Genomic DNA, 26,347 nt, shown 5'->3' with positions numbered 1-26,347 from the left:
GCACAGCAAAGCTAGGGTCACAAACCTGGCTCCCATCTGTGGTTTCAGCACAAAGAGCCCTGTAATTCCCCCTCCAGCTCTCTTTCCCAGTTTGGGTACCATGATCATCACTCAAGTATCCGGGGCGGGGGGAGCTGTCATTCCCCGATGGGCAGCATCACATTGCTGGGCAGTGAATCAGGTGAAGCATCTGCTGTAGGACAATGGGGGAAGCAGGATGGCGATATCCAAGCCTGGACCAGTAGTCAGCTCTTCTCCAGCAAACCCTCTACTCCTAGGCCTGGCTCCTAGTCATCCACTTTCCCTGTTGGCCTAGTCTTGAACTCTCCTCCTCCTCCTTTTCCATCCATCTAACACTTCCCTGCATGCTCTGTGCCCAGCAGACACATTGGGGTGTGGAGAGTTCTAGGGTAATTGGAAAAGGCGTTTTTGAGTTAGGAGACTTTTGGGGAAGTGATGGTTTTTCACTTTTTGTTCTAATGTTTTTGTCCCTCACAATTCAAGCACAACCTGATGGAAAAACCTGGCCTGTGTTTTATTGTAGCTTTCTCCAGGAGTGAGGCTATACAGCCTCCATTCTGTTCCCATTTCAGACTTTATCAAACAAATTCCATTAGGCTTAAATTCCCCCTGCTTGGACTCAGCCCAAAGTTGACATTTTATGGAAAAGATGAGCAAAATCATTTGAGCCACTTTCCAGTTAAGCAAGGGTAAAACCAAAAAAACATCTTTCTCTTTATATTGGGCCTGCACTCGCATGGGTCACAAGCAGCAGTGACTGGAAATGTTGAAGCAGGCTTGTTTTGTCCTCGGGAAGAGGAATAAGATTGGTTGTGCAGTGTTACTGGGATCAACAATGAAATTCGGTATTTTCATGCGCCATAGAATATTTAAATAGAGCTACTCAGGAAATGGGTGGGTTTGTTTACATGGACTTTTTCATAGGGAAAACATTGCTTTGTGTTGAGAATTTTCTCCCACATTTTTCAGGTTTTTGGTCGCATTACTGAAAATTTTCATCAGACAGGATGAAAATTTTCAGCTTTGGTTTTTTGACAAACAACCAGCAAAATTTCCTTGAAAACGGACCTTTGCGCAGAAATTTCTGTGCTGATTAAAAAAAAATTTGGTCAAAAAGTCATTTTGAATTAAAAGTGCGGCTCAGCTCTCACTCTTTTGATCCAGTTTGACACTGGCTTTTGTAAGGCTGCCTTTGTTAAGGATTCCTCAGTCAGCGATGTGTTTGCAAAGGTGCCCCCAGCAATTACACTTTTGTTCAGTGTGCTTCCATCCAGACTCCTGTTCAGTTATCATGGGTGCTTCCACGACGGGCATTTGTTAAAGACTCTCCTCCACTAAAGGAAAACAAACGGGGTTCGTGCCCTCCTTGGCTGCTTTATGGTGTTTAAAAAGGACCTAGAAGGGGAATTCAAACAGAAAGTGATTTTTCCCTCTGTTTATATTGACATTAGAAACTGTTTATGTTTTTTGTGGAAGACTATGGATGTCTGGAGACCTGGTGGGTTTCTGACATCACAGGGACCGAAGCTTGAGCATTCAGGATGGATGGAGAGTTTTAGTCAGTCTGTTTAAAACCCTCTTTATTTTGTTCAGTTTTATGAACACTTATTTAACTCAAACACCTTAGAAAAAGTAGAGAGAAAAGGTCTATTTGTTAAAGATTCACCCCAGCCTGTCAATTAAGGGCTAAGAGAGCCCCCAATCCAAGAAGAACTCACACAAATACAGCTTTGATATGCCTGATTAGTCCTAGGCTAAACAAAAACCACTCACCCACCCTTCCTGTCTTTCTTTATGAACCAGAAAGGTGCTAATGTAACGCCAACAGACTCCCGTCATTATTAGGAGGTATCGAACCTGGGATCTCTGGAGCTTAGTGCATGAGCCTCTACCCATGAACTAAAAGCCAACTGGCTGTTAGCTAAGGCTGTAGAGCGGACTCATTTTATCTTTCTCTCTAAGTGGTCTCGGTGCCACTGGATGGGACAGAGTACCACACCCAGAAAGTGTGTGGGTTACACTAACAATGGAGTGTAGGTTGGGCAATGGGCCTGGGATGTCACAGACCGCATCACCCTGGGGTATAGCCAGGCAGTGGGCCTGGGACATCACAGGCAGTGTCACCCTTCTGAGCACAGGCAGGTTAGGGTTCCATCAGCCCTCTCCCTGCCCCATGCTCAGCGTTTCAGCAGAGGTGACATAGCCAGCTGACCATGCTGCTTCATAGGCTCCAAGCCCTACTCCTCTGTCCCAGGCCTGCTGCTGCTCCCTCGACAGCAGTTCTGAGGGTCCACTAAACCAGAGACCCTGAGATCAGCCCTGACTTCTGCCCCTTGAGCCTTTCCTCACCACTTGGGGTCCATTCGTCCCAGTTGTTTCAGCCATGGTGTAGGTCATTTGAACCGCTGTCTCTAGAGACCATTCCAAGTCCCCCATCCTCTCCCTCATCCTTCTCAGGGATCCTAGCCACAAGACCATGCTGATGGAAGTAGTCAGTCCCATGAAAGTTTGGAGCCGAAGAGGGGATGGTGCCAGCTTCTGTCAGGCAGAGGATGTTACTGGCACAGATCCAGTCAGGCTGACTAACAGCCACCCACCCGACTGCTGGGAAGGGAATCTAAGCTTCCGTGTCCCTGGATCCCCAAGTGTTTTAAGCCTCTGAGGCCTGAACAGACTCCAGCCACTGCCCTGTCTTGGGGTCCCTAGGTACTCTCTCAGGGTGCAGATCCTCTGTCTAGCACCCGCTCTAGAGAGCTGGAATCTGCTGTCCAGCTGCCCAGCCCCTGGGCTCAGTGCTGACCCTTCAGACTCCATTAGACCCGCTCTCTCCGAAAACCCCACCTGCGCTGTGAGCCTGCCAGGTTACAGGTGAGCTCTGTCTTGGGGCACGCGGGAATTGTCAGGTAGATAAGTTGCCCAGAGTCTTACACGTTGTTGCTCTTTTACTGAACAGACAAAGCACTGACAATACAGATCATAGAATACAATAAACATCTTACCCGCAACATCATCCCTAGCTCACCCTTCCTGGGGAGAACTTGGGGCCCATGTGGAGTAGGCAAGGTCCCCTGCCTCACGAGGCTGATACACGCTGGGTTGCTTCTCCCTCCTCTTGAGCTGGAGAAAAAAGGTCAAAAGCCCCAAATAGCTCAGCAGCTCCTCCCTTTTATAATCCTCCAGTCTCCTCTGTCAGGTGATTCCCTTGCCAACTTCAACAGCTGACCAGAGATCCCTACTGGGTGATTTCATTTTCAATGCCCTCCCTTGACAAACCAGTTCTCCTGGTTGGGAGCCAGTCTATTGTTTAGAGCAATTCCATTTTGATGGGAGAGCATTTAACATTAAGGACATCTTTTGTTATCCCTTTGCCACCAGCCTTTGGAATCAGCAGCCCAACATGGAGGAGAACAGAAATCAGAGAAGGCAAAAGGCTGCACCTTCAAAACGGAGTTTGCAGCTTGATAAAGAGAGAGATTTCATAATCTCACATGGGGTACACACCTTCCCCAATTGGTCAAAACTGCACCCCTTCCCAGCCTCTACACACCAGGGAAGAGCCACCAGCTTTTCCAAGGGGTCCCTTAACTTGTCAGGTTTAGTTTGATCACACAGTCAACGGGCCTAGGATTACCAACTTTCTAATTGCACAAAACCAAACACCCTTGCTCTGCCCCTGCCCCTTCTCTGAGGCCCTGGCCCCACTCACTCCATCCCCCGTCCCTCCATTGCTCGCTCTCCCCTACCCTCACTCAATCACTCATTTTCACCGGGCTGGGACGGGGGTTAGGATGCTGGAGGGGGTGCAGGGTGCAAGCTCTGAGAGGGAGTTTGGGTGTGGGAGGGGGCTCTGGGCAGGGATAGGGGGTTGGGGTGTGGGAGGGGGTGAGGACTCTGGGGTGGGGCCAGAAATTAGGGGGTCAGGGTGTGGGAGGGGGCTCTGGGCTGGGGATGAGGGTTTCAGAGTGCGGGAGAGGGTGTGGAATGTGGGCTCCGGGGGGGAGTCTGGGTGAAGGAGGGGGCTCAGGGCTGGGACTGGGGCTTGGACACAGGAGGGCATTCAGGGTGCGGGCTTTGGGTGGCACTGACCTCAGGCAGCCCCCAGAAGCAGCCGGCATGTTTGGCTCCTAGGCGGAGGAGCCAGGGGGCGCTGCCCGCAGGTACTGCCCCCACAGCTCCCATTTGCCGCGGTTCCTGGCCAATGGGAGCAGCAGAGCCGGCACTTGGGGCGGGGGCAGCACGTGGAGCCCCGTGGCCGCCCCTGCACCTAGGAGCCAGACATACTGACCACTTCCAGGAGCCGTGCGGAGCCACGGCAGGCAGGGAGCCTGCCTTAGCCCTGCTGCATCGCCAGCTGCCCTTTTAACAGCTCAGTCAGTGATGCTGACCAGAGAGGCCAAGGTCCCTTTTCGACCGGGCATTCCAGTCAAAAACTGGACACCTGGCAACCCTAGATGGGCCATGCACTTGAACACATTGATACTGAGTGGACAGGCAGCATCCCAGGGCGAGCCTAGGCAGCGATCATTTCTGGCGCTGAGTGTGTTCCCTAGTCGTGGTTCACACACATGGTTGACTGTCAAAAACCCTTACCTAGTGAGCTGGCTCACATGAGCACAGCCTCCTCAGGGTTAATTCAGTCTGTCTAGGCATTCCTCTCGCTCTCCTCGCTGTGCTGATTTGTGTGATACACTTGTGCTGTTGGTAAAGCATGTTCCCTTTTACTGACACTGTGACTGAGTGAGCATGGCGAAGTCTGCCTTCCCACCCACTCCATCGGTAACATTTATAGGAGCCAATCTGGACTCCAGATGGGCCTTAGCTTGTTTGCCTCAAGAGAGGCTCTCAAACCTTCAGAAGGCAGTGTAATTATTGGGGTTGCTCTGTACCCAAGCCCCTAGTGTGCCGCGTCTCAGAGCCAAGCACTTAGGTGCTTCAGCTGCTCAGCCTTGCAGGCACTAGCCCTGGTGGGTCTCACTAACCACTCTGGCCCAGGTCTCAGGGAAAGGTTTTTACTAAGGGCTTGGCTACACTTGCGAGTTGCAGCACATTAAAGGAGCCCTGGGCGCATGAGCTCACTACCCGTCCACACTGGCAAGCCACGTGGCTAGAGCGTTCCTGGTACTCCACCTCGGCAAGTGGAATAATGTTTTGTGTGCCCACGCTGGAGCGCCACGGTGGCAGTGTGGACGCCCTGGTCTGTTAGTGCGCTCTGATCGGCCTCCAGAAGTGTCCCACAATGCCTGTTCTAGCCACTCTGGTCATCACTTTGAACTCTACTGCCCTGCCCTCAGGTGACCAACCGTCAGAACCGCCCTTTATATTCTCTGGGAATTTTGAAAATCCCCTTCCTGTTTGCTCATCCAGGCGTGGAGTGCTCTCAGTGCATCTTTCCAGGTGACCATGCCTCCACACGCCAGGCGATCCCCAGTATGGAGCAATGGCGAGGTGCTGGACCTCATCAGTGTTTGTTGGACCTCATCAGTGTTTGTGAGGAGGAAGCTGTCCAGTCCCAGCTGCGCTCCAGCCATAGGAATTACGATACCTTCAGGCAGATATCAAGGGACATGATGGAAAGGGGCCATGACCGGGATGCACTGCAGTGCAGGGTTAAAGTGAAGGAGCTGAGGAATGCCTACCGCAAAGCCTGCGAGGCAAACAGCCGCCCCAGTGCTGCCCCCTGCGACCTGCCATTTCTACAAAGAGCTGGACGTGATACTTGGGGGCGACCCCACCTCCATGCCAAGGACCACCATGGACACTTCAGAGCCCAGTTCAACGAGGCAGGAGGAGGAGGAGGAGGAGTAGCAAAGCAGGAGCGAGGGTGCTGAGGTGGAGGAAGACACCCCGGAATCCCTAGATGCATGCAGCCAGGAGCTGTTCTCAAGCCAGGAGGAAGGCAGCCAGTCACGGCAGCTGGTGCTTGGGGAAGAACAAACACCAGAGGAGGTTCCCGGTAAGCGGCTTTTATTCTTAGAAGGAAGTTATTCAGTGCGGGCTCTTGGGGCGAGGAGGGTTAGGGCTGCATGCATGCATAGATGCGGAATAGGGCATTGATGTGCTCTCTCACATCGTGATAATCGGCCTCAGTGATCTCTTCAAAGGTCTCATCCAGAAGTTGGGCAATGCGCTTGAGCAGGTTTCTTGGGAGAGCCACTGCGGTCCTTGTCCCAGTAAGGCTCACTTGTCCGTGCCACTGTGCCGTGAGGGGTGCGGGGACCATTGCTGCACACAGGCAAGCTGCATATGGGCCGGGCCGGAAGCCGCATTGCAGTAGAAAATCCTCCCCTGCTTCGCAGGTCACCCTCAGCAGCGAGATGTCTTCCAGGATGAACTCCTGTGGAAAATATGGGGACAGTGTTCAATATAGGGGCCCCCTGCAGCTGTTGGCTCTCCCCAAGGCACAGAAACCCAGAGGATAATACCGCCGTGAAACAATCAGTCACGCTTGACCCTGTGCTTACTCACCATTTTGGGGCTCCCGTGGGTTATGTGCACTCGCTTTGGGACGGACAAATTATGCTATTGCGTAGACTGTGCTTGCTCTTGAGTACGGGGGAATCATCGCTCTGTCTGCTGTGAACAATGCTGCCTCTGTTAAGTGTTGCATTTTGCCTTTACAGATGCAACCTTGTTTTATCACCGGCCGACAGACTCCAAAGAATCAGAAAGAGACCACGTGGAAGCAAAGAAGACATGTTGCATGAAGTAATGCAGTATTCAAATAATGAAAATCGAAAAGTGCAGGAGTGGCGGGACAGTGAAAGGAGGCTCCGCCAGCAGAATGAGGAGCGCCGGCACAAAAGCGCAGTGCTCTAGCAGCAAAGTACGGATCGGCTGATAAGCATAATGGGACGCTAAGTGGACTCTATCCAGGCATTCGTAGCCATGTAGGCGGAGCACTACCACCTCCGCCCCCTTCCCCCCCCCCGCTGCAGCCCTTGTCCCAAAACTCTTTCCCTTGTGCCCCCATGTCACCTCCAACCCACTTTCCCCAACATCCGGGTTCTTACTGCCACCAGCTGCCTCCAACACCTGCAGCTTCATCACCCAGCCCTGAAAACTACGACCCTTACCCACTGCACTCGACCCCCATCACCATGCAGTGTAGCCATCCTCAAGTGCAACACTCATTGCACAGCACTCCAGACAGGAAGGCTGAGTATGATAACAGGACATATGTAAATCTGTGATTGTACCGTTCCCCACCCCACCCTCTTTCCCTTTCTGTTTTCCAAGCAGCTGTGTTTCTTTTCAATAAATGAATATTTTGACTTTGAAAACATTCTTTATTATTGCATAAAGTAAAAGATACCTTAGCCCAGGAAAGAAACAGGCACTACAAGTCAGCAAAGCAAACACAGATTCCTACTAACATTGGAACCACTGCACTTCACTCCCATGCAGGGCACCAGACTTTCAGCCTCAAATTGCTCCCTCAAGGCATCCCTAATCCTTGCAGCCCGGCTCTCTGGCTGTTCAAATCCAGCCTCCAGGTGTTGAACCTCCAAGTTCTATGCCTGAGTGAATTGTTCACCCTTCCCTTCACAAATGTTATGGAGGGTACAGCACATGGATGTAACCACGGGCATGCTGTCAATGGCCAGGTCCAGCTTCCCATACAGTGAGCACCAGCGGACCTTTAAACAGCCAAAAGCACGCTCCGCATTGTTTCTGCACCGGCTCAGCCTTTTGTTGAACCACTCCTTCCTGCTGTCAAGGCTCCCTGTGTAAGATTTCATGAGCCACGGCATTAAAGGGTAAGCGGGGTCTCCAAGGATCACAATGGGCATTTCAACTTCCCCTACGGTGATCTTCTGGTCTGGGAAAAAAGTCCCAGCTTGCAGCTTCCTGAACAGGCCCGTGTTCTGAAAGATGTGTGCGTCATGCACCTTTCCGGGCCAGCCTGCGTTAATGTCAATGAAACGCCCACGGTGATCCACAAGCACCTGGACAACCATAGAGAAATACCCCTTCCAATTCAGGGCTCTGTGGGCTGGTGCCAAAATTGGAATATGTGTGCCATTTATCACCCCTCCGCAGTTAGGAAAACCCATTTGTGCAAAGCCATCCACAATGTCATGCATGTTACCCAGAGTCACAGTTCTTCTGAGCAGGATGCGATTAATGGCCCTGCAAACTTGCATCAACATGATTCCAACTGTCGACTTTCTCACTCCAAACTGGCTCGCAACCGATCGGGAGCTGTCTGGAGTTGCCAGCTTCCAGACTGCAATAGCCACCCGCTTCTCCACCATCAGGGCAGCTCTCAATCTCATGTCCTTGCGCCGCAGGATGGGGGTGAGCACCTCACACAGTCCCATGACAGTGGCTTTTTTCATCCGAAAGTTCTGCAGCCACTGCTCGTCGTCCCAGACTTGCATGATGATGTGATCCCACCACTCAGTGCTTGTTTCCGCAGCCCAAAAGCAGCGTTCCATGGTGGAGAGCATGTCCGTGAATGCCACAAGCGAACTCGTGTCATATGCGTTACTCGAGTCGATATCTTCGTCGGAGCCCTCACTGTCACTTTGGATCATAAGGAATAACTCGACTGCCAAACGGGACATGATGGCGAGACTCATCAGCATACTCCTCAGCAGTTCAGGCTCCATTCCGACAGACCAAAACGGAAGACAGAGCGTGCAGTACAAAAAACGTTGAAAGATGGCACCAAATGTGCACGGAAGCTCAGGGATTGCTGGGATGCGAACCGATGCATCCTGGGGCATTGGAACAGGACCCAGAATGCCCTGCACCCCCCACCCCCTTCCCACAGGCCACAGCGCCAGACTGGGAAGAGGTGCTCTGTGGGATAGCTGCCCATAATGCACCGCTCCCAATGACGCTGCAAGTGCCGCAAATGTGGCCACGCCAGTGCGCTTGCAGCTGTCAGTGTGGACAGACTGCAGCGCTTTCCCTACTGCGCTCTCCGAAGGCAGGTTTAACTCAAAGCGCTCTACATCTGCAAGTGTAGCCATGCCGCAAGGCAGGGTGAAGACACCCAAGATGCAGAGGCTTAACAGTGACAGCTTGAAGTGAGGAGCATGTAGCAGTGTTTCTTGGTTGGGTCCCTGGGGCTTTCCAGTCCAGAGTCAGGGCCCTAGTCAGAGTCAGAGTCAGGGCGCTAGTGCCGGGGGTTTCCCTCCAGTCCAGGCTCTATTCAAGCAAATAAGCATTTTCAGATTTCCGTGCCAGGTTCAGTGTCTCTCACTGGGGCCCCCTATCCTGGCTCCCTGCCGCCCCAGCTGCTCCTCATAAGCTCCACAGAGACCTGCCCCCAGTCACACATCTCTGTCCACAGGTCCTGGTGCATCTCCCCATTCCTGGCTGCCATGCGGGCAGCTCCTGCTCCCAAACAGAGCCTGGCCACTTCCTGGTTCAGGAACTTCTTCCGCTTAGCTGGCCATTGCCAGGGCCCAAGAGAAGGGGAAGGAGAAGTGCAGTGGGGAGGGGGCTTATGAGAAAGTTAGTCCCTGCTTAGCCAGGAGGGAGGGGATCTACAGTGGGGAGGGGTCTGATGAGAGTTGTGGTTCCCAGCTGGCTTTGCAGCTCTATCACAGCAGCTTCAGCAGGAATGTCTGCAGTCAGAAGTCAGGTCTGTGCTTCCTTTGGCCTCCAAGGTGAGGGCCTGGCATACCCATGGGAGCTTGTCTGCAAGACTGGGTTTGTTTCTGTGGCACAGTCTCAGCTGATCCCTCTGATGCCAGGGCAGGGGGATGCAGAGTCTCATAGACAGAATGGGCAGCAGCACTGTTGCCTCGGCTCCCCTATGTGCTGAGAAGGAATGTGGCACCTGTGCATGGAGCATCTCCACTGACGGCACAGCTGGCTGGTGTAAAGAACCTGCCTCCTCCTCCTGCTGCTGCTCTGAGCAGTCTGGACCCAGCGCTGTGCTAACGGGCTCTGAGGTATGTGGAGGGGGAGTTCCTTCTGCCTTGGCCACAGGGAGCTTGCAGAGACTGCAGGTGGTTTGCGGACATTGTACCCTCAGCCAGGACACAACACTGGGTGTTTTGCTCAAAGGCAACAGGTGTGGGTTCTTCTGAAGCAGGGAGAAGCCTAAGTGACACCTTTTCCCCTTTCCTTTTCCTTATGGGGGATTTGTCAGGACAAGACCTTGATACCTGGCCTTGTCCAGCTAGTTGGGTGCCCAGATCTTCCTTGCCCTTTCCGGGAACGCTCCATCCGTCCTGCCTCTGGGGCCAGACCTTGTGTCTCAAGAGAAGGGTCAGATGCTGCAGCCTCATCCCCTAGCAGCTGGGCTACTGGGCATTAACTGGAGCAATTTTCCATTTGCAGAAGATATTAGTAGAAAGAGGTGTTGGGATTCAGAAAATTTCCCACCAGCTGCTGTGACAAAAGCCTTTTGGGGACAGGCAGATACCAGAGAGACTGCACCAAGATCTTGCCTGATTCCTTATTACTGAGAGACTCTTTCATCCCTGGGGATGACTGATCTCTCCGTGTGTCTGTGACAGTGGCACACCTAGCAGCCATTGCAATTTACCTTGCTCCTGTGAAAGGCTCTTTGATTGTTTCTCACCCTTACAGGGGTTAGTGTGGCCATCCAGAGAACACCTGTCACGTCAGTAACCTGTCTTTCCCCGTCAGGAAACTGGAGGTCTCATCAGGCTGTGAGGAGGTGAAGAAGCCCTGGGGATGGTGAGGAGTCACCCACATGTTCCTCTCCAAGCTGTTGTGTGAGCCGCCCCAGTGCTTCTGCTGCTCTCAGGGGTTCCAAGATGTGTGCTCATCCCTGATCCATGCTTGTGACTCCCCCGACAACTGCCCTGCCTTGCATTGGAACATAGCCTGTGCACTAAGAACTGGATGGCAGACCACAGTGAAAGCAAGTTTCCATGAAGGAAGAGAGATAATACAAGGGACCTGGCATGGCTGGTGCCATTCACCTTGGGGACACAGTTAACTGACCCGACGGTGACAAGGGCGACCCTAGTTAGTTCGTATTGTCTCAGTGACCGGAGTGTGCCGCCCGCTCTCCAGACTCACTAAATACATGTAGTCGTGCCCTGAAGAGCACATGACTTGGCTGCAGACACAGCGCATGGGGCGGGGGGGAGCTGGGGGATGGACCATGACGAGGTCATGCCCTTATCCGGCCGTGTTCTCAGCATGTTGAGGGCCACCAGAGACACAAACACAGAGACACATGCACAATCACAGAGAGACACACAGACACTAATACAGACACACAGAGACACACTAAATAGACACACAGACACACATCAAACAGACACACATGCACATACAGAGACACACACACTCACAGAGACACAGAAACTAACACCCCCCCCCCCAAACACCACCACCCGAAGAAGAAGAGCTGTAGACCTGAAGCAGAGCTCTGTGTGGCTCAAAGCTTGTCTCTCTCCCCACCAGCAGTTGGTCCAACAGCAGCTATTCCCTCCCCCATCTTGTCTCTCTCACATCCTGGGACCATCCTGCTCCAAGAGCACCACAGTCACACACAGTCATTTTGTGCTTGGCTTCTCCTGCTTTCCCTCACAAGCTCTCTCTTGCTCACTCATCTGTTGTTTTAAACCTTCTGTTCTTCTTGTTCATTTTAAATCCCCTAAACTCCCCCTGTCCCTGGTCCTCCAGAGAACAGACTCTTCCTGGAGCTAGCTGGGGAGGGGGCTTCTGCCCCATGGGGTAGAGAATCCAGAACACATATGCCCAGTGGGAAGCAGGTGCCGAGAGAGGTCTGGGGGTGGCACTGAACATCAGACGTGTCTGCAGGGAGATAGGGAAGCAGAAAAGGACAATTTAAAGTAGGCTGCACACCAAGAGGTAGATCATTACGACCATCGATCCCAAAGTGATGCTGACCCAGTTTCATAGATGTAATCTAACAGATTGATAGTTTCCTGGCCAGTCTGATCTGCTGCAGAGCCGAGGCCAGAGACTTCCTTCTCCCAGGGGTGCTATCCATTCCTCTAGGGTGGTTCTGGGTGGGGCTGTTGTGTAATCATCAGCCTTGAGGACACGTCCTATATGGGGTCCCTCAGGGCCCCTTTATAACTGTTGTGCTCAGTGCATGTGGGTCTCCAGGGGACTGATCCTGTAATGTGATCTAAGATGTCCTCCTCACAGCTGAGCTTCATAAAGACTGTTCGAGGCTCAGTGAAATGGAAAATACAGATTAGCTTCACGTCTCCATAAAAGAGACCTTGCAAAGAAGGAATCCTGAAGAAGGCAGTGTTCCTGTGAGGGTGGGCCTGTATTTCTAACACACACCAATCAATGACCCTTCCAAGGGGGATACATCTCCAAAGGAACAGAGAATGTGGATATGTATGTAACCCTTCTGCCAGGTGGAGCTGGCAGCAGCCAGGGCCAGGTTCAATATCTAGGGGTTCCTTTTCAACAATACAACACAAAAACGGCTTGGGCCCCCACGCAGTAACCTGGGATAATTACACACCACCCCGGGCGCCTCCGAGAGGCAATACTTCCCCACTCACAAGCACAGAGTCTGAGCATAGAAAAGAAACTTTTAATGAAATAAGGGAAGTCACCTGACATTAATTAGGGAAAATGCCACAAACAGGATTCATAATCATAAAGCTGTGAGCAGGAGAGCCACCCCAGCATGCGTGGGGCAGTGTCTTCTGCCTCATGTTCTTGAGTTCTACAACCAAAAGTTCCTTTACTGTGCCCCCCTCTGCTCCCTCACCATACCCCACTCACAGTGGTTGTCCTTGGTCAGTGAGGACATAGGAGCCAACTTCTACTGGCACTGGCAGTTGTTCGACTCCCCCCTGCCGCCGGCCGCGCCCTGACTCCACCCCTGCCCCACCCGCTCCTGCCCCCATTTCAACCCCTTTCCCAAAGTCTCCACCCCAACTCCACCCCCATTCCAACCCCTTCCCCAAATCCCCAGTCCCACCTCTTCCCCGCCTCCTTCCCTGAGCGTGCCACATTCCCGCTCCTCCCCACTCTCTCCCGGAGCATGATACAGCTGTTTGGCAGCAGCAAGCGCTGAGGTAGGCGGAAGAGCAGGGACGTGGCGTCCTCAGGGGAGGAGGCAGAGGCGGATGAGGAGGTGAGGTGGAGCAGGAGGTGAGGGGAGCTTGGCTCCAGCCCTGGAGCACCCACGGAGTCGGCACCTATGAGTGAGGACCCAGGGTTCAGAGGTGCATCTGTGTGAGTTCACCTCCAAATGGGGGAAGAAGGCACTTGGCTTGGTCTGCCATTTGAGTACTTGCTCTGGCTGGCCACCCCACCAGCTGCTGTTCCTCACCATCCAGCTGGCCCACCAGCTGCTGACTGCTCACAACTTCATAGAATCATAGAATATCAGGGTTAGAAGGGACCTCAGGAGGTCATCTAGTCCAACCCCTGCTCAAAGCAGGACCAATCCCCAATTAAATCATCCCAGCCAGGGCTTTGTCAAGCCTGACCTTAAAAACTTCTAAGGAAGGAGATTCTACCACCTCCCTAGGTAACGCATTCCAGCGTTTCACCACCCTCCTAGTGAAAAAGTTTTTCCTAATATCCAACCTAAACCTCCCCCACTGCAACTTGAGACCATTACTCCTTGTCCTGTCCTCTTCTACCACTGAGAATAGTCTAGAACCATCCTCTCTGGAACCACCTCTCAGGTAGTTGAAAGCAGCTATCAAATCCCCCCTCATTCTTCTCTTCTGCAAACTAAACAATCCCAGTTCCCTCAGCCTCTCCTCATAAGTCATGTGTTCCAGACCACTAATCATTTTTGTTGCCCTTCGCTGGACTCTCTCCAATTTATCCACATCCTTCTTGTAGTGTGGGGCCCAAAACTGGACACAGTACTCCAGATGAGGCCTCACCAATGTCGAATAGAGGGGGACGATCACGTCCCTAGATCTGCTCGCTATGCCCCTACTTATACATCCCAAAATGCCATTGGCCTTCTTGGCAACAAGGGCACACTGCTGGCTCATATCCAGCTTCCCGTCCACTGTCACCCCTAGGTCCTTTTCCGCAGAACTGCTGCCTAGCCATTCGGTCCCTAGTCTGTAGCTGTGCATTGGGTTCTTCCGTCCTAAGTGCAGGACTCTGCACTTATCCTTATTGAACCTCATCAGATTTCTTTTGGCCCAATCCTCCAATTTGTCTAGGTCCCTCTGTATCCTATCCCTGCCCTCCAGCATATCTACCACTCCTCCCAGTTTAGTATCATCCGCAAATTTGCTGAGAGTGCAATCCACACCATCCTTCAGATCATTTATGAAGATATTGAACAAAACCGGCCCCAGGACCGACCCCTGGGGCACTCCACTTGACACCGGCTGCCAACTAGACATGGAGCCATTGATCACTACCCGTTGAGCCCGACAATCTAGCCAACTTTCTACCCACCTTATCGTGCATTCATCCAGCCCATACTTCTTTAACTTGCTGACAAGAATACTGTGGGAGACCGTGTCAAAAGCTTTGCTAAAGTCAAGAAACAATACATCCACTGCTTTCCCTTCATCCACAGAACCAGTAATCTCATCATACAAGGCGATTAGATTAGTCAGGCATGACCTTCCCTTGGTGAATCCATGCTGACTGTTCCTGATCACTTTCCTCTTATGTAAGTGCTTCAGGATTGATTCTTTGAGGACCTACTCCATGATTTTTCCGGGGACTGAGGTGAGGCTGACTGGCCTGTAGTTCCCAGGATCCTCCTTCTTCCCTTTTTTAAAGATTGGCACTACATTAGCCTTTTTCCAGTCATCCGGGACTTCCCCCGTTCGCCAAGAGTTTTCAAAGATAATGGCCAATGGCTCTGCAATCACAGCCGCCAATTCCTTTAGCACTCTCGCTGGCCACTCCCACCAGCTCACCACTTTTGCTGGCTGCCCATCAGTCACCTTCTGCTGCCACCTGCCTCTCTGCTGTGACCTCTGTAAATCAGTCTCTTAGTGATTTTTCTCAGTAGGCTCGGCAGAAACATTGCCCCATCTCAAGTGATTTCAGCTCTTATTGAGTACTTAAAATAACAAAAGAGTCCTAATAAAGCTTATTTAGCTCTATCTTTGAACAGTAGAGAGGAATAGGTTAAACCAGACTGGGGGCTACCTCCTAGCTAGAACACTTGTCTCCTCCATTCTCCCCCTGTCCCTTGCTTTCACAGGGGTCTGGCATTTGAGCCCCTGGCTTAGGAAGTTCCTTTCAGCTGAGGGTGATCCCCTCAATCGGGACAGGCTCAGCACAGTTCTGCTCCTCTTTAGTCATAAATGAAGATAACAACATTGATAACAACATTTCACTACCGTTGCATTCATACTAAAGGGATTTGTAACCCAACACCAGCCAAAGTTGATCACTTGGAGCTACACAGCTCCTGTCTGCTAGATAGGTATAGGCAGAGCAGGTGTATTCATGTAAATACAGTTTGCTCCTGAAGTCTCTCCCTCTCCCCAACTAGCTGTCAGGGGAGAGTTCATTCAGACCCTGTTTACACATATATGACCACTGTCCCAGTTACTGAAATACAGACCATGGAGGAAGAGAGCTCATGGGCTAGGCCTTAGCCCAGCAAGGTCCTGAAGCAAGCGCCAAAACTTCAGCATGTGAGTAGCCCCGTTGAAATCAATGTGCCCATGTGCTTAAAAGCAGGCGTGTGCTGAGTTCAGCACCATGCTGAACCAGGACCACATGAAATCTAAGGTGCTTCCACCCCTGCTGGTCCATGAGTTGGAGGCAGGGCCTTCTTCCTCGAGGGCCCATGTCTGAAATACGCCCCCTCCCCACAGCAGGGCTGGAATGGGGATATCAGTGGCTGTGGTCTCCTGCCAGCTGAGGGGAAAGACTCTCTCCTTTCTCCATTGCTGGTGTTCATTAACTATGTGAGGAGGGCAGGGCTGCTAGCAGAGGGTGCCTTGTCTAGGGATCTCACTCATCCCCGTACTCCACTCAGCCCCTCTCCCTGGGTCTAAGGGCTTTCCTGGCACTATTTGTTTAACTTGGCCTGTAAGCTCCTTGGGGTAGGGTCTTTGCTACGCCTCCCACCTGAAGCTTTCCAGAGAACATTACTGCTCCTGTCAGCATAGGGGTATTTGTGAAAACACTCAGCATGCTAGGGACGGAGCAATGCCCCAGGCCCACACTCAGCTGCCCCCAGGAATTTCCCATGCCCAATCTTGAGTAGGAGCAGAGAGGTTATTTTACCTCTATATTTGGCACTGGTGTGACCACTGCTGGAATCCTGTGTCTGGATCTGGTGTCCACTCTTAAGAAAGGTTTTGATAAATTGGAGAGGGGTCAGAGAAGAGCCCTGAGAATGATTAAAGGATTAGACAACCTGCCTTGTAGTGACAGACTCAAAGAACTCAATCAATTTAATTTAACAAAGAGAAGGTTAAGGGGGGACTTGATCACAGTCTTTTAAATACCTACATGGGGAACAAATATTGAATAATGGGCTCTTCAGTCTAGCAGAGAAAGGTCTATCACAGTCTGATGGCTGGACTTTGAAGCTAGACCAATTCAGACTGGAAATAAGGTGTAAATTTTTAACAATGAGGGTAATTAGCCATTGGAACAATTTACCACGGTCTTGGTGGATTCTCCATCACTGACAATTTTTCAATGCAGATTGGATGTCTTTCTAAGAGATCTGCCATAGGAATTATTTGGGGGAAGTTCTCTGGCCTGTGTTATACAGGAGATCAGACTAGATGGTCACAATGGGCTCTACTGGCCTTGGAATATGAACCTATAAAAATGTCCCAGGCCCACAATGGGGTCCTATTCCTGCACTGGGGTTGTATCATGCAATTTCTCCACCTCCCTCAGGGTGACAAGGTGCAACATGACCTTGCCACACCAATTTGCACAGTGCTGTTTTCTGTCCCTGCCCCAGGAAAGATGTGCAGTGCAACATGTCCCAGAGCAGGCTGGGGTGAGATATTGCACATCTGGCTGGTCCCCTCTGCAGGCCCAGCAAAATGACATGATGCTTCTGGGCAATTCCTTTCCAAGGTGCTGCTGAGGTCCTGTAGGAGAATGGAGAGCAGCCCTGTCCCCAGGTGAACCCCAGCCCTGGAGCCAGGCCTGGTTGCCAGTGAGAAGTGCTGCTGTGGGTGAGTGTGGAGGGGTCTGGCTCAACCGGGCTTCCTCTGCAGCTCCCCACAGGTGGCACATGGGTGGTAATCTCGGCAGTTTGGTGGTGGCACCTTGATAAATGGGTTGTAGAATTTGGTGAGATAATTAAAGAGCCTGACTCTCACAATGCACCTGATAATAAATGAGGTGTCTCTTTTTCCTTTCGGTTTTGCACAGTGAATTGTATTTCTAAAGATTAATGGATTTACCATTCCTATCTCAACACTGCCCCTCTCACTGGCCATGGTGCCTCTTTCTGTATCTGTCCCCCTGGTTACCCTCCAGGGCTATGGCCCAGCCTCCCAGACACAAGGAGAAAGCATACAGCCTGGCTGCAGCCCTGGTGCTTCTTGCACTGAACCGACTTTCCGCTCTTGTCACCAGCATGCAGCGGGATCATGGGACCCTACAAAGCAGGACAGAAATGTCCTGCCAGGCCCTGTTCAGCCCATCCCCACAGGGCCTGGCTCCAGGCAGCGTGTCCTGCAGGGATCTGCCCAGTTCAGCTGTGAACATCCCACATGGCAGGGCTCCCAGTATGTCCCTGGGTGCCTCACACCAGCAGGAAGCTGGGGCCATGGGAATAGTAGGAGAGAGCCCCAGCCTTTTCCCATCCCAGCCAGCCCTTTGGAATGGGCCCCTCTGCCCTGATTCCTTTCCCAGGGGAAATCAGTGCTGAGAAATCCTTTAGAGCCTCCAAACCGCAACACAGCAGGGCCCCAGGTAACCCCCTCAACCCCGCCCTTGGGGTGTCTTGTGCTTCCCCTACACATGACACTGAGATGAGTTCCTGGGGCTCCCTTGGCGCAGCCCTCCTGCAATTTGAAGTGACTCGACTACCCGCAGGGGAGCGGCTTAGTTAGCTCATTGCCCTGTGCTGGGCTCCCTCCATGGAATTGGGGAGAGTGAATAGAAAACTTCTCCAGGAGACCGTCCTGGGGCCCAAGTGCTGTGTGTTCTCCTGGGCTCTACAGAGCTGGGAGAGAGATGACCCAGGAAACCTTCCCCACTGGTGGCCCCAGTTACTGGGCCTGTGCTGGGAGTGGGGAACAGGGCTGTACCAGTTGCTAGGAGCTGGGAGCCCACCCCAAGGGATGTTCAGGTCATGCTTATTTCACATCTGGACAGGCTCTGTGCTGAGATCACACCAAGAGGAGCAGTTGCCACAGTGCCTCGGGCTGTGAGCTAAGCAGGGTGGGTGGCGGTGGGGCTAGTGCTCCATTTTCCTGCACTCGCTGCCTGTCACCGTGCCTATGGGAAGCAGACAGCCCTATGCTGCCTGCAGGTGTCTTGTAGTCAGCCCACAGGGATAGAGTGATTGTAACAGCTGGACCAGGCCTAGGGGATGTGAGCAGCAGGAATGGCCACATTAGAGTCCTCACAGTATCTGCTGCAAGCACCTAGTATGCTCCAGAGAGCACGTCTCACCAAGCTAGGTGCTGTGCTGCCGGGTTCCCTCCTGGGAGCTGCTGCTGGGTCTGCGCTCAGCTGTGCCAGGGGCCTGCTGGTCAGCTCCCTCCACGAAGGCCCTGCCCTTTCTCCGAGCCCCAGCCCACCGCTCACTCCATCCCCCCTCCCTCTGTTGCTCGCTCTCCCCCACCCTCGCTCACTTGCTCATTTTCACTGGGATGGGGCAGGGGGTTGGGGGGGGGGTGAGGGCTCTGGCTGGGGGTGCAGGCTCTGGGGTGGGGCCAGGGATGAGGGGTTTGGGATGCAGGAGGGGGCTCCGGACTGGGGCAGAGGGGTTCAGAGTGTGGCAGGGGGTTTGGGATGAGAGCTCTTACCTCAGGTGGCTCCCAGAAGTGGCGACATGTCCCACTGGCTCCTAGGTGCAGGGGTGGCGGGGGGTCTCCAGGCACTGCCCCCACCCCAGGTACTGCCCCCGCAGCTCCCATTAGCTACGGGAGCTGGTCAGTGGGAGCTGTGGAGCTGGCGTTCAGAGCAGAGCCTGCACTGCAGACAGCGGCAATATGTGGAGCTCCCCTGGCTGCCCTTGCACCTAGGAGCCAGAGAGACATGGCAGCCCCTTCTGGGAGCCATGCGGAGCCAGCACTGTGACTGACCGGACCTTTAGTGGCGAAAACCAGCCACCTGGCAACCCTAGCCAGCGGCAGTGTGAGCCCTGCATGGAGACTAGCCTGCCAGGACTCTGCAAGGCAGGGCTGAGCCCAGGGTTGTGAGGGGAGGCTGTCTAACATGCCCTTCCCATCTCTGACTGGGTCTCCTTGCACCCAGGGGGCCAGGGCTCCTCCGGGGCAGCGTCCTGAATGACATCCCCGCCTGCACTGGGAAGACTTGGGGGCAGTGCACGAGGAGGCGGAGGAGAGTGGACTGTCTGGCTCCAGCCCAGCTAGCAGTTGCTCCAGTGTGCACCGTGCAGCTGGCCCAGCAGTCAGCACTGTGCCCTGCCCTGGCTGCTCCTTCCCCTTGCTCAGATCCGCGCTGGCTGAGAAGTGCTGGCCAGGGGCTTCCCCGGTAAGGGCACTGCTCCTGCCAGTGAGCTGGCCTCCAGGGCAGGGTCAGTCTGGCTGGCAGCACCCGCTCCCTCACAGGCATCCCTGCATCCAGCAGGAGGCAGCCCCTGCACTCAGCCAGCCCTGCTAGCTCCGCAGAGTGCCTGGGCTGTGAATTCCGAACTGCTCAAGCACTGAGCACAGCTCCATGGCCATGGGACTGAGCCAAGCAGGCGAAGCATCTCTGAAATGTGCTTGTATATTACATAGACATTGAAATTAGGTACCGGTGCAAATCAGCAGGTCATTAATCACCCACTCATTTAATTGGTTTCCCTGCCAAATTGGTTACAGATAAATAATTAAAGCTAAAAAGTAGGTTTGGATACATTTCGCTGGAAAGCAGGGTCAGCAGTTGTAAAATAAATCCTGAACTCATCATCTGCCCCAGCTGGTCCCACAGAGCAGGAGGGAGTGGGATGGGGTCCAATACAGGAGAGGGGCTGGGACAGCCAGGAGGGGAGGGCCAAGAAGGGATGGGGGAGCACCAGGAAGGCAGAGGGGGAGCTGGAGGCAGCTGGGGTGGAGGCAGTGCTGGGGGCTCCTCTCCAGCAGCAGGAGAGCCCAATACTGTGCTTTCATGAACTCTGAAAGGTACAACCGGGAGGGACAGGGGCCGGTGCCAGGGCACAACGCAGGCATCACCTGGGCCTGCGGAGCCATTCCTCATGGCCAAGCGAGGGCTGGGGCTCCCGCTCGCTGCTTGCATGGGTTTTTCAGTGTGCTCGGCTGCTAATCATGCATCATAATCGCATTTGCAGAACACAAATGTCACTTGGCTGAGTGCTTTTATTTACTGCCCTGTAAACACTCCCTGGGGAGTGCTGGGCCTATAAAACATTGACAAGGGCCTCGCTTCCGAGGCCATCTTCACGCCACCACCATTCAATATGTAACCCTTCTGCCCGTCAGAGTTGGCAGCAACAAGGGCCGGGTTCAATATCTAGGGGATCCATTCCAATAACACAATGCAAACCGGCTCGAGCCCCCACCCAGTGACCTGGGACAAATATATACCACCCCCGCTGGGTGCCTCCAAGAGGCAATACTTCCCCTCTCGCAAGCACATAGTCTGAGTGTAGCAAAAGTCTTTTAATAACAGAGAGAAACAATGTGGCATTATGTTTGGGAAACACCACCAACAGGATTCATAACAAAACCCATGAGCAAAAACCCACCCCAAGCAAATTGGGGCATGCCCTTTTCCCTTTGGTTCTTGAGTCCAGCAACCCCAAATCACTCAAAGTCCCAAAAGTCCAATGCCCCAAAAGTCTCTGTCCCTGGTCAGGGCCGCCCCAGAGTTCAAAAGTTTATCTGCGGAGCTTTACCTCCCAACCTGGGTGGAAATGGGACGGGGGTAAGAGGCACCTTACATGATCTGAAGCTGACCGCCCCACAAACTCCTTCACTCAGCTGCGCTCCACTCCGCCAGCCGCCCCACAAACTCCTTCGCTCGGCTGCGCTCCGCTCCGCCGCGCTCCGCTCCGCCAGCCGCCCCACAAACTCCTTCGCTCAGCTCCATGGCCCACAAGCAGCTCCTGCCATCCACAAACTGCTCCACCAGCCGGTCCGCAAGGCACTCCAGCCGGCCCGCCAACTGCTCCACAATATATCTTCCAGCTCCCCCACTACTTAACACAACACTCAGTGATTTCAGCTCTTAGTTAAATTCAGCTTGTAGTAGGGGAGCCCCAGTGCTGGTGCACTGTCAGCCCAAAATGAGCTCAGCAGCCTATAACTAGACTTCTAATGAAATCAAAATTAGCTCGGATATTCCACAGTGGAGAGAGGAGGAAGTGCAATTAGCATGTAAGGGGCCCATGCCACCAAGTATTAGTACTTGTCCCCAGCCTCTCTCCATTCACACAGTTTTGGAACCCATGACCCTTGCCTAGCGAGTGCTACTTAGTTGATGGTGAATCCCTCCATCATAACAAAAGGCCACGTACAGTTCCAAGCACAGTTCCCATAATCAGGGTAATAACAATTTATTCTTCCTGCCCCAATAACAGAGACACTGGGGATCCCACAGCAGCCAAAGTGACCATTTGGGCAGCTATGGTCTCATTCTAGGCGGGGTGGGTGTGCCTATGCAAATGAGATCGGCCCCTGAAGTTCTTTTCCACAACTTGCCACACCTCACCACCAGATGTCAGGGTGGAGCTCATCCTGACACTGCTTACATCTATATAATGACCCCATGCCACAGCGCCTGGCTGGCCACATGCTCAGAGCAGGGCAGGGTCTGCCTGGCCCAGGACACCAGGCATGGAGGGCCCAGTTGCAGGGCTGGAGCCCCCAACACCACACTCACTACCAGAAGAGTGGGCTTTGGGTCCAGCAATGTGGGGGGTTGGTACAGAAGGGCCTTGTGCCCATGTCTAGGGCAGGCGGATCTCTGTGCCAGTCTAAGGCCAGACACACTCTGCTGCACACAAGGTGTCACAGCTGTGCTGAGCATGACAGCCCCTTTTCTCATGTCTCTGTCCCAGGCTCATTCGTGGCCCCTTCCCCAGCCCATGTTGCATGCCCCCAGTGGGCCAGGCTCTCTCACAGGCCTCTCGGCTCCGACCTGCCAGCACATGACACTAGCAATGAGTGCCCATGAGTCACGTAGGGACCTCTAGCTTGGCTGCATGTTACAGCGTCACCGACAGGTTTCTAACTCTCCAAGCTCCTAGATACAGCCATTGGTTGATAAGGTGCCTCCACAGCGCACCCCACAGAGGCCGCCAGCACGTTGGAAGTGCTGGCTTTCCAAGCCCAGCGCCCAGCTGCATCTCTGGTGTTCCCAGAGCAGCTGCTGGTGTTGCTCTGGTGCACACACTAGAGGGGACCTGGATTCATACTTCACCAGGAAGTTAAAGCTGTTTGCTAGACAGCAGCAGAATGATGCAGAACAGGACTCCAGCCTTCATAGAATCATAGAATATCAGGGTTGGAAGGGACCTCAGGAGGCCATCTAGTCCAACCCCCTGCTCAAAGCAGGACCCAACTAAATCTTCCCAGCCAGGGCTTTCTCAAGCCTGACCTTAAAAATCTCTAAGGAAGGAGATTTCACCACCTCCCTAGGTAACCCATTCCAGTGTTTCACCACCCTCTTAGTGAAAAAGTTTTTCCTAATATCCAACCTAAACCTCCCCCACTGCAACTTGAGACCATTACTCCTTTTTCTCTCATCTGCTACCACTGAGAACAGTCTAGATCCATCCTCTTTGGAACCCCCTTTCAAGTAGTTGAAAGCAACTATCAAATCCCACCTCATTCTTCTCTTCTGCAGACTAAATAATCCCAGTCCCCTCAGCCTCTCCTCATAAATCAAGTGCTCCAGCCCCCTAATAATTTTTGTTGCCCTCCGCTGGACTCTTTCCAATTTTTCCACATCCTTCTTGTAGTGTGGGGTGCAAAACTGGACACAGTACTCCTTCTGCTGCTGGCTCTGGAAGTGGAGCTTAGTCCAATGGTTAGAGCACTTCTCTGTGCAGAGGAGTCTCATGACCCAGTACTAACAGGGCTCAGCCAGGCACTGATACCTCAGCTAACTCCAAAGGAGTGGAGAAGAGAAGCCAAGGGACAGACAAACCATCCCGAAGTGCAGAAAGAATAGCAAATATGGCAGGCGACCAGCTTGGCTTAACAGAGAAATCTTCAGTGAGCTTAAACACAAAAAGGAAGCTTACAAGAAGTGGAAACTTGGACAGATGATGAAGGAGAATTATAAAAATATTGCTTGAGCATGCAGGGGTGTAATCCAGAAGGCCAAAGCACAATCGGAGTTGCAGCTAGCAAGGGATGTGAAGGGTAACAAGAAGGGTTTCTACAGGTATGTCAGCAACAAGAAGAAGGTCATGGAAAGTGTGCAATCTTTACCAAATGAGGGAGGCAACATAGTGAAAGATGATGTGGACAAAGCTGAAGTACTCAATGCTTTTTTTGCCTCGGTCTTCACAGACAAGGTCAGTTCCCAGACTGCTGCACTGGGCAGCACAGTAGTGGGAGGAGGTGAGCAGCCCTCAGTGGTGAAAAAAGTGGTTCAGGACTATTTAGAAAAGCTGGATGAGCACAAGTCCATGGGGCCGGATGCAATGTATCCGAGATGCTGAGGAAGTTGACTGATGTGATTGAAGACCCATTGGCCATTATCTCTGAAAACTCGTGGTGATCGGGGGAGGTCCTAGACGATTGGAAAAAGGCAAATATAGTGCCCATTTTTTAAAAAGGGAAGAAGGAGAATCCGGGGAACTACAGATCGGTCAGTCTCACCTCAGTCCCTGGAAAAATCATGGAGCAGGTCCTCAAGGAAACCATTTTGAAGCACTTAGGGGGGAGGAAGGTGATCAGGAACAGTCAACATGGATTCACCAAGGTCAAGTCACCAAAGGAAAGTCATGCCTGACCTACCTGATTCACCAAGGGCAAGTTATGCCTGACCTACATGATTGCCTTCTATGATGAGATAACTGTCTCTGTGGATATGGGGAAAGCGGTGGACGTGATATACCTTGCCTTTAGCAAAGCTTTTGATATGGTCTCCCACAGTATTCTTGCCAGCATGTTAAAGAAGTATGGGCTGGATGAATGGACTATAAGGTGGATAGAAAGCTGACTAGATCATCAGGCTCAATGGGTAGTGATCAACGGCTCCATGTCTAGTTGGCAGCCGGTATCAAGCAGAGTGCCCCAAAGGTTGGTCCTGGAACCGGTTTTGTTCAACATCTTCATTAATGATCGGATGATGGGATGGACTGCACTCTCAGCAAGTTGGCGGATGACACTAAGCTGTGGGGAGAGGTAAATTTGCTGGAGGGTAGAGATAGGGTCCAGAGTGACCTAGACAAATTGGAGGATTGAGCAGAGTCCTGCACTTAGGATGGAAGAATCCCATGCACTGCTACAGGCTGGGACCAACTGGCTAAGCAGCAGTTCTGCTGAAGAGGACCTGGGGATTACAGTGGATGGAAAGCTGGATATGAGTCAACAGTGTGCCCTTGTTGCCAGGAAGGCTAATGGCATATTGGGCCGCATTAGTAGGAGCATTGCCAGCAGATCGAGGGAAGTGATTATTCCCCTGTGTTCAACACTGGTGAGGCCACATCTGGAGTATTACGTCCAGTTTTGAGCCCCCACTACAGAAAGGATGTGGACAAATTGGAGAGAGTCCAGCGGAGGGCAATGAAAATGATTAGGGGTCTGGGGCACATGACTGATGAGGAGAGGCTGAGGGAACTGGGATTGTTTAGTCTGCAGAAGAATAGAGTGAGGGGGGATTTGATAGCAGCCTTCAACTACCTGAAGGGTGGTTCTAAGGAGGATGGAGCTCAGCTGTTCTCAGTGGTGGCAGACGACAGAACAAGGAGCAATGGTCTCAAGTTGCAGTGTGGGAGGTCTAGGTTGGATATTAGGAAAAGCTATTTCACTAGGAGGGTGGTGAAGCACTGGAATGGGTTACCTAGGGAGGTGGTGGAATCTCTGTCCTTAGAGGTTTTTAAGGCCTGGCTTGACAAAGCTCTGGCTGGGATGATTTAGTTGGTGTTGGTCCTGCTTTGAGTAGGGGGTTTGACTAAATGATCTCCTGAGGTTTCTCCCAACCCTAATCTTCTGTGATTCTAAGGAGACTAATTAGCTGGTGCTTCCTTGGCTGAAGGATTGCATGGAAGGAGGGGGAAGTGGTTCAGATATGGGTGCAAGCTGGGAACGCCTGCAGGCGGGGACAGTCCCCTAGTGCAGGGGGAGGGAGAGCCCACCTGCCCCATGACGCCTGCCTGACAGGCCCAGCCCCCATTGCTCCCTGCCAGCCACCTGCCTTCAGTGCAGCTCCCACAGGGATGGCCTGGCACTTCTACACACAGCCCAGGGAGCCATTCAGCATCAGTGCACCCCCCTTCCCCTCTGTATGACCTAAGCACTGAAGGCCCACAGCACCCCCTCCCAGCACACCGTGCCCCCCCCCCCAGCTCTGCCCTGCACTCTGCCCCCACAGCTCAGTACCATGCTCAGGGGACATGTCTGGGGGAGCTAGGAACACCCACAGGGACACCACTGCCTGATGAAGGGCAGACCCCTTCTAGTGTCCACAGTTCAGGAAGGATGTTGATCGATTGGTGATGGGTCAGAGAAGAGCCACTAGAACGATTAAAGGATTAGAAAACCTGCTTTGGAGCAATAGATTCAAAGAGCTCAATCTATTTAGCTTAACAAAGAAAAGGTTCAGGGGTGACTTGATCACACTCTGTAAGTACCTGCATGGGGAACAGATATTGAATAATGGGCTCTTCAATCTAGCAGAGAAAGGTCCAACACAATCCTATGACTGGAAGCTGAAGCTAAACTAATTCAGGCTGAAATAAGGTGCACATTTTTAACGGTGACAGTAATTAACCACTGGACCAATTTACCAAGGGTCATGGGGGATTCTCCATCATTGACAATTTTTCAATCAACATTGTAGGTTTTTCTCAAAGCTCTGCTCTAGGAATGATTCTGGGGCAGTTCCCTGGCCTGTGGTACACATGGGTCAGACTAGATGATCCCAGTGGTCCCTTCTGGTCTTGGGATCTAGGAATCACCAGCCCAGCTAGACACAGTGAGTGCTGTTCAATTTCGCTTGTAACTCTCCAGCCCTGCAAAGCTTTGTTCCTGTTCTTGGAGCCCACCCTAGGGAGGGCCGGGCAGGGCAGAGCCAATGGCCCTGAATTGGACACTTCCACTTTATA

The 26,347-nt window shown here is 52.6% G+C and overlaps 1 long non-coding RNA gene across 1 annotated transcript in view; it reads right to left on the bottom strand.

Moving 5' to 3' along the window:
* Positions 1-5,968: 5,968 nt before the first annotated feature.
* LOC142073088 (uncharacterized) overlaps positions 5,969-26,347 on the bottom strand; it is a 39,596-nt gene continuing 19,217 nt past the window's right edge. Inside the window, exon 2 of the long non-coding RNA XR_012669777.1 lies at positions 5,969-6,355. This is a non-coding gene — a long non-coding RNA (uncharacterized LOC142073088). The remainder of the gene's footprint in view (positions 6,356-26,347) is intronic.

Source organism: Caretta caretta, chromosome 8 (genome assembly GCF_965140235.1).
Source record: "Caretta caretta isolate rCarCar2 chromosome 8, rCarCar1.hap1, whole genome shotgun sequence".
Lineage (NCBI taxonomy): Eukaryota > Metazoa > Chordata > Testudines > Cheloniidae > Caretta > Caretta caretta.
Note: the sequence above shows the minus strand (reverse complement) of the source record. Positions and strands in the feature narration are given on the sequence as shown.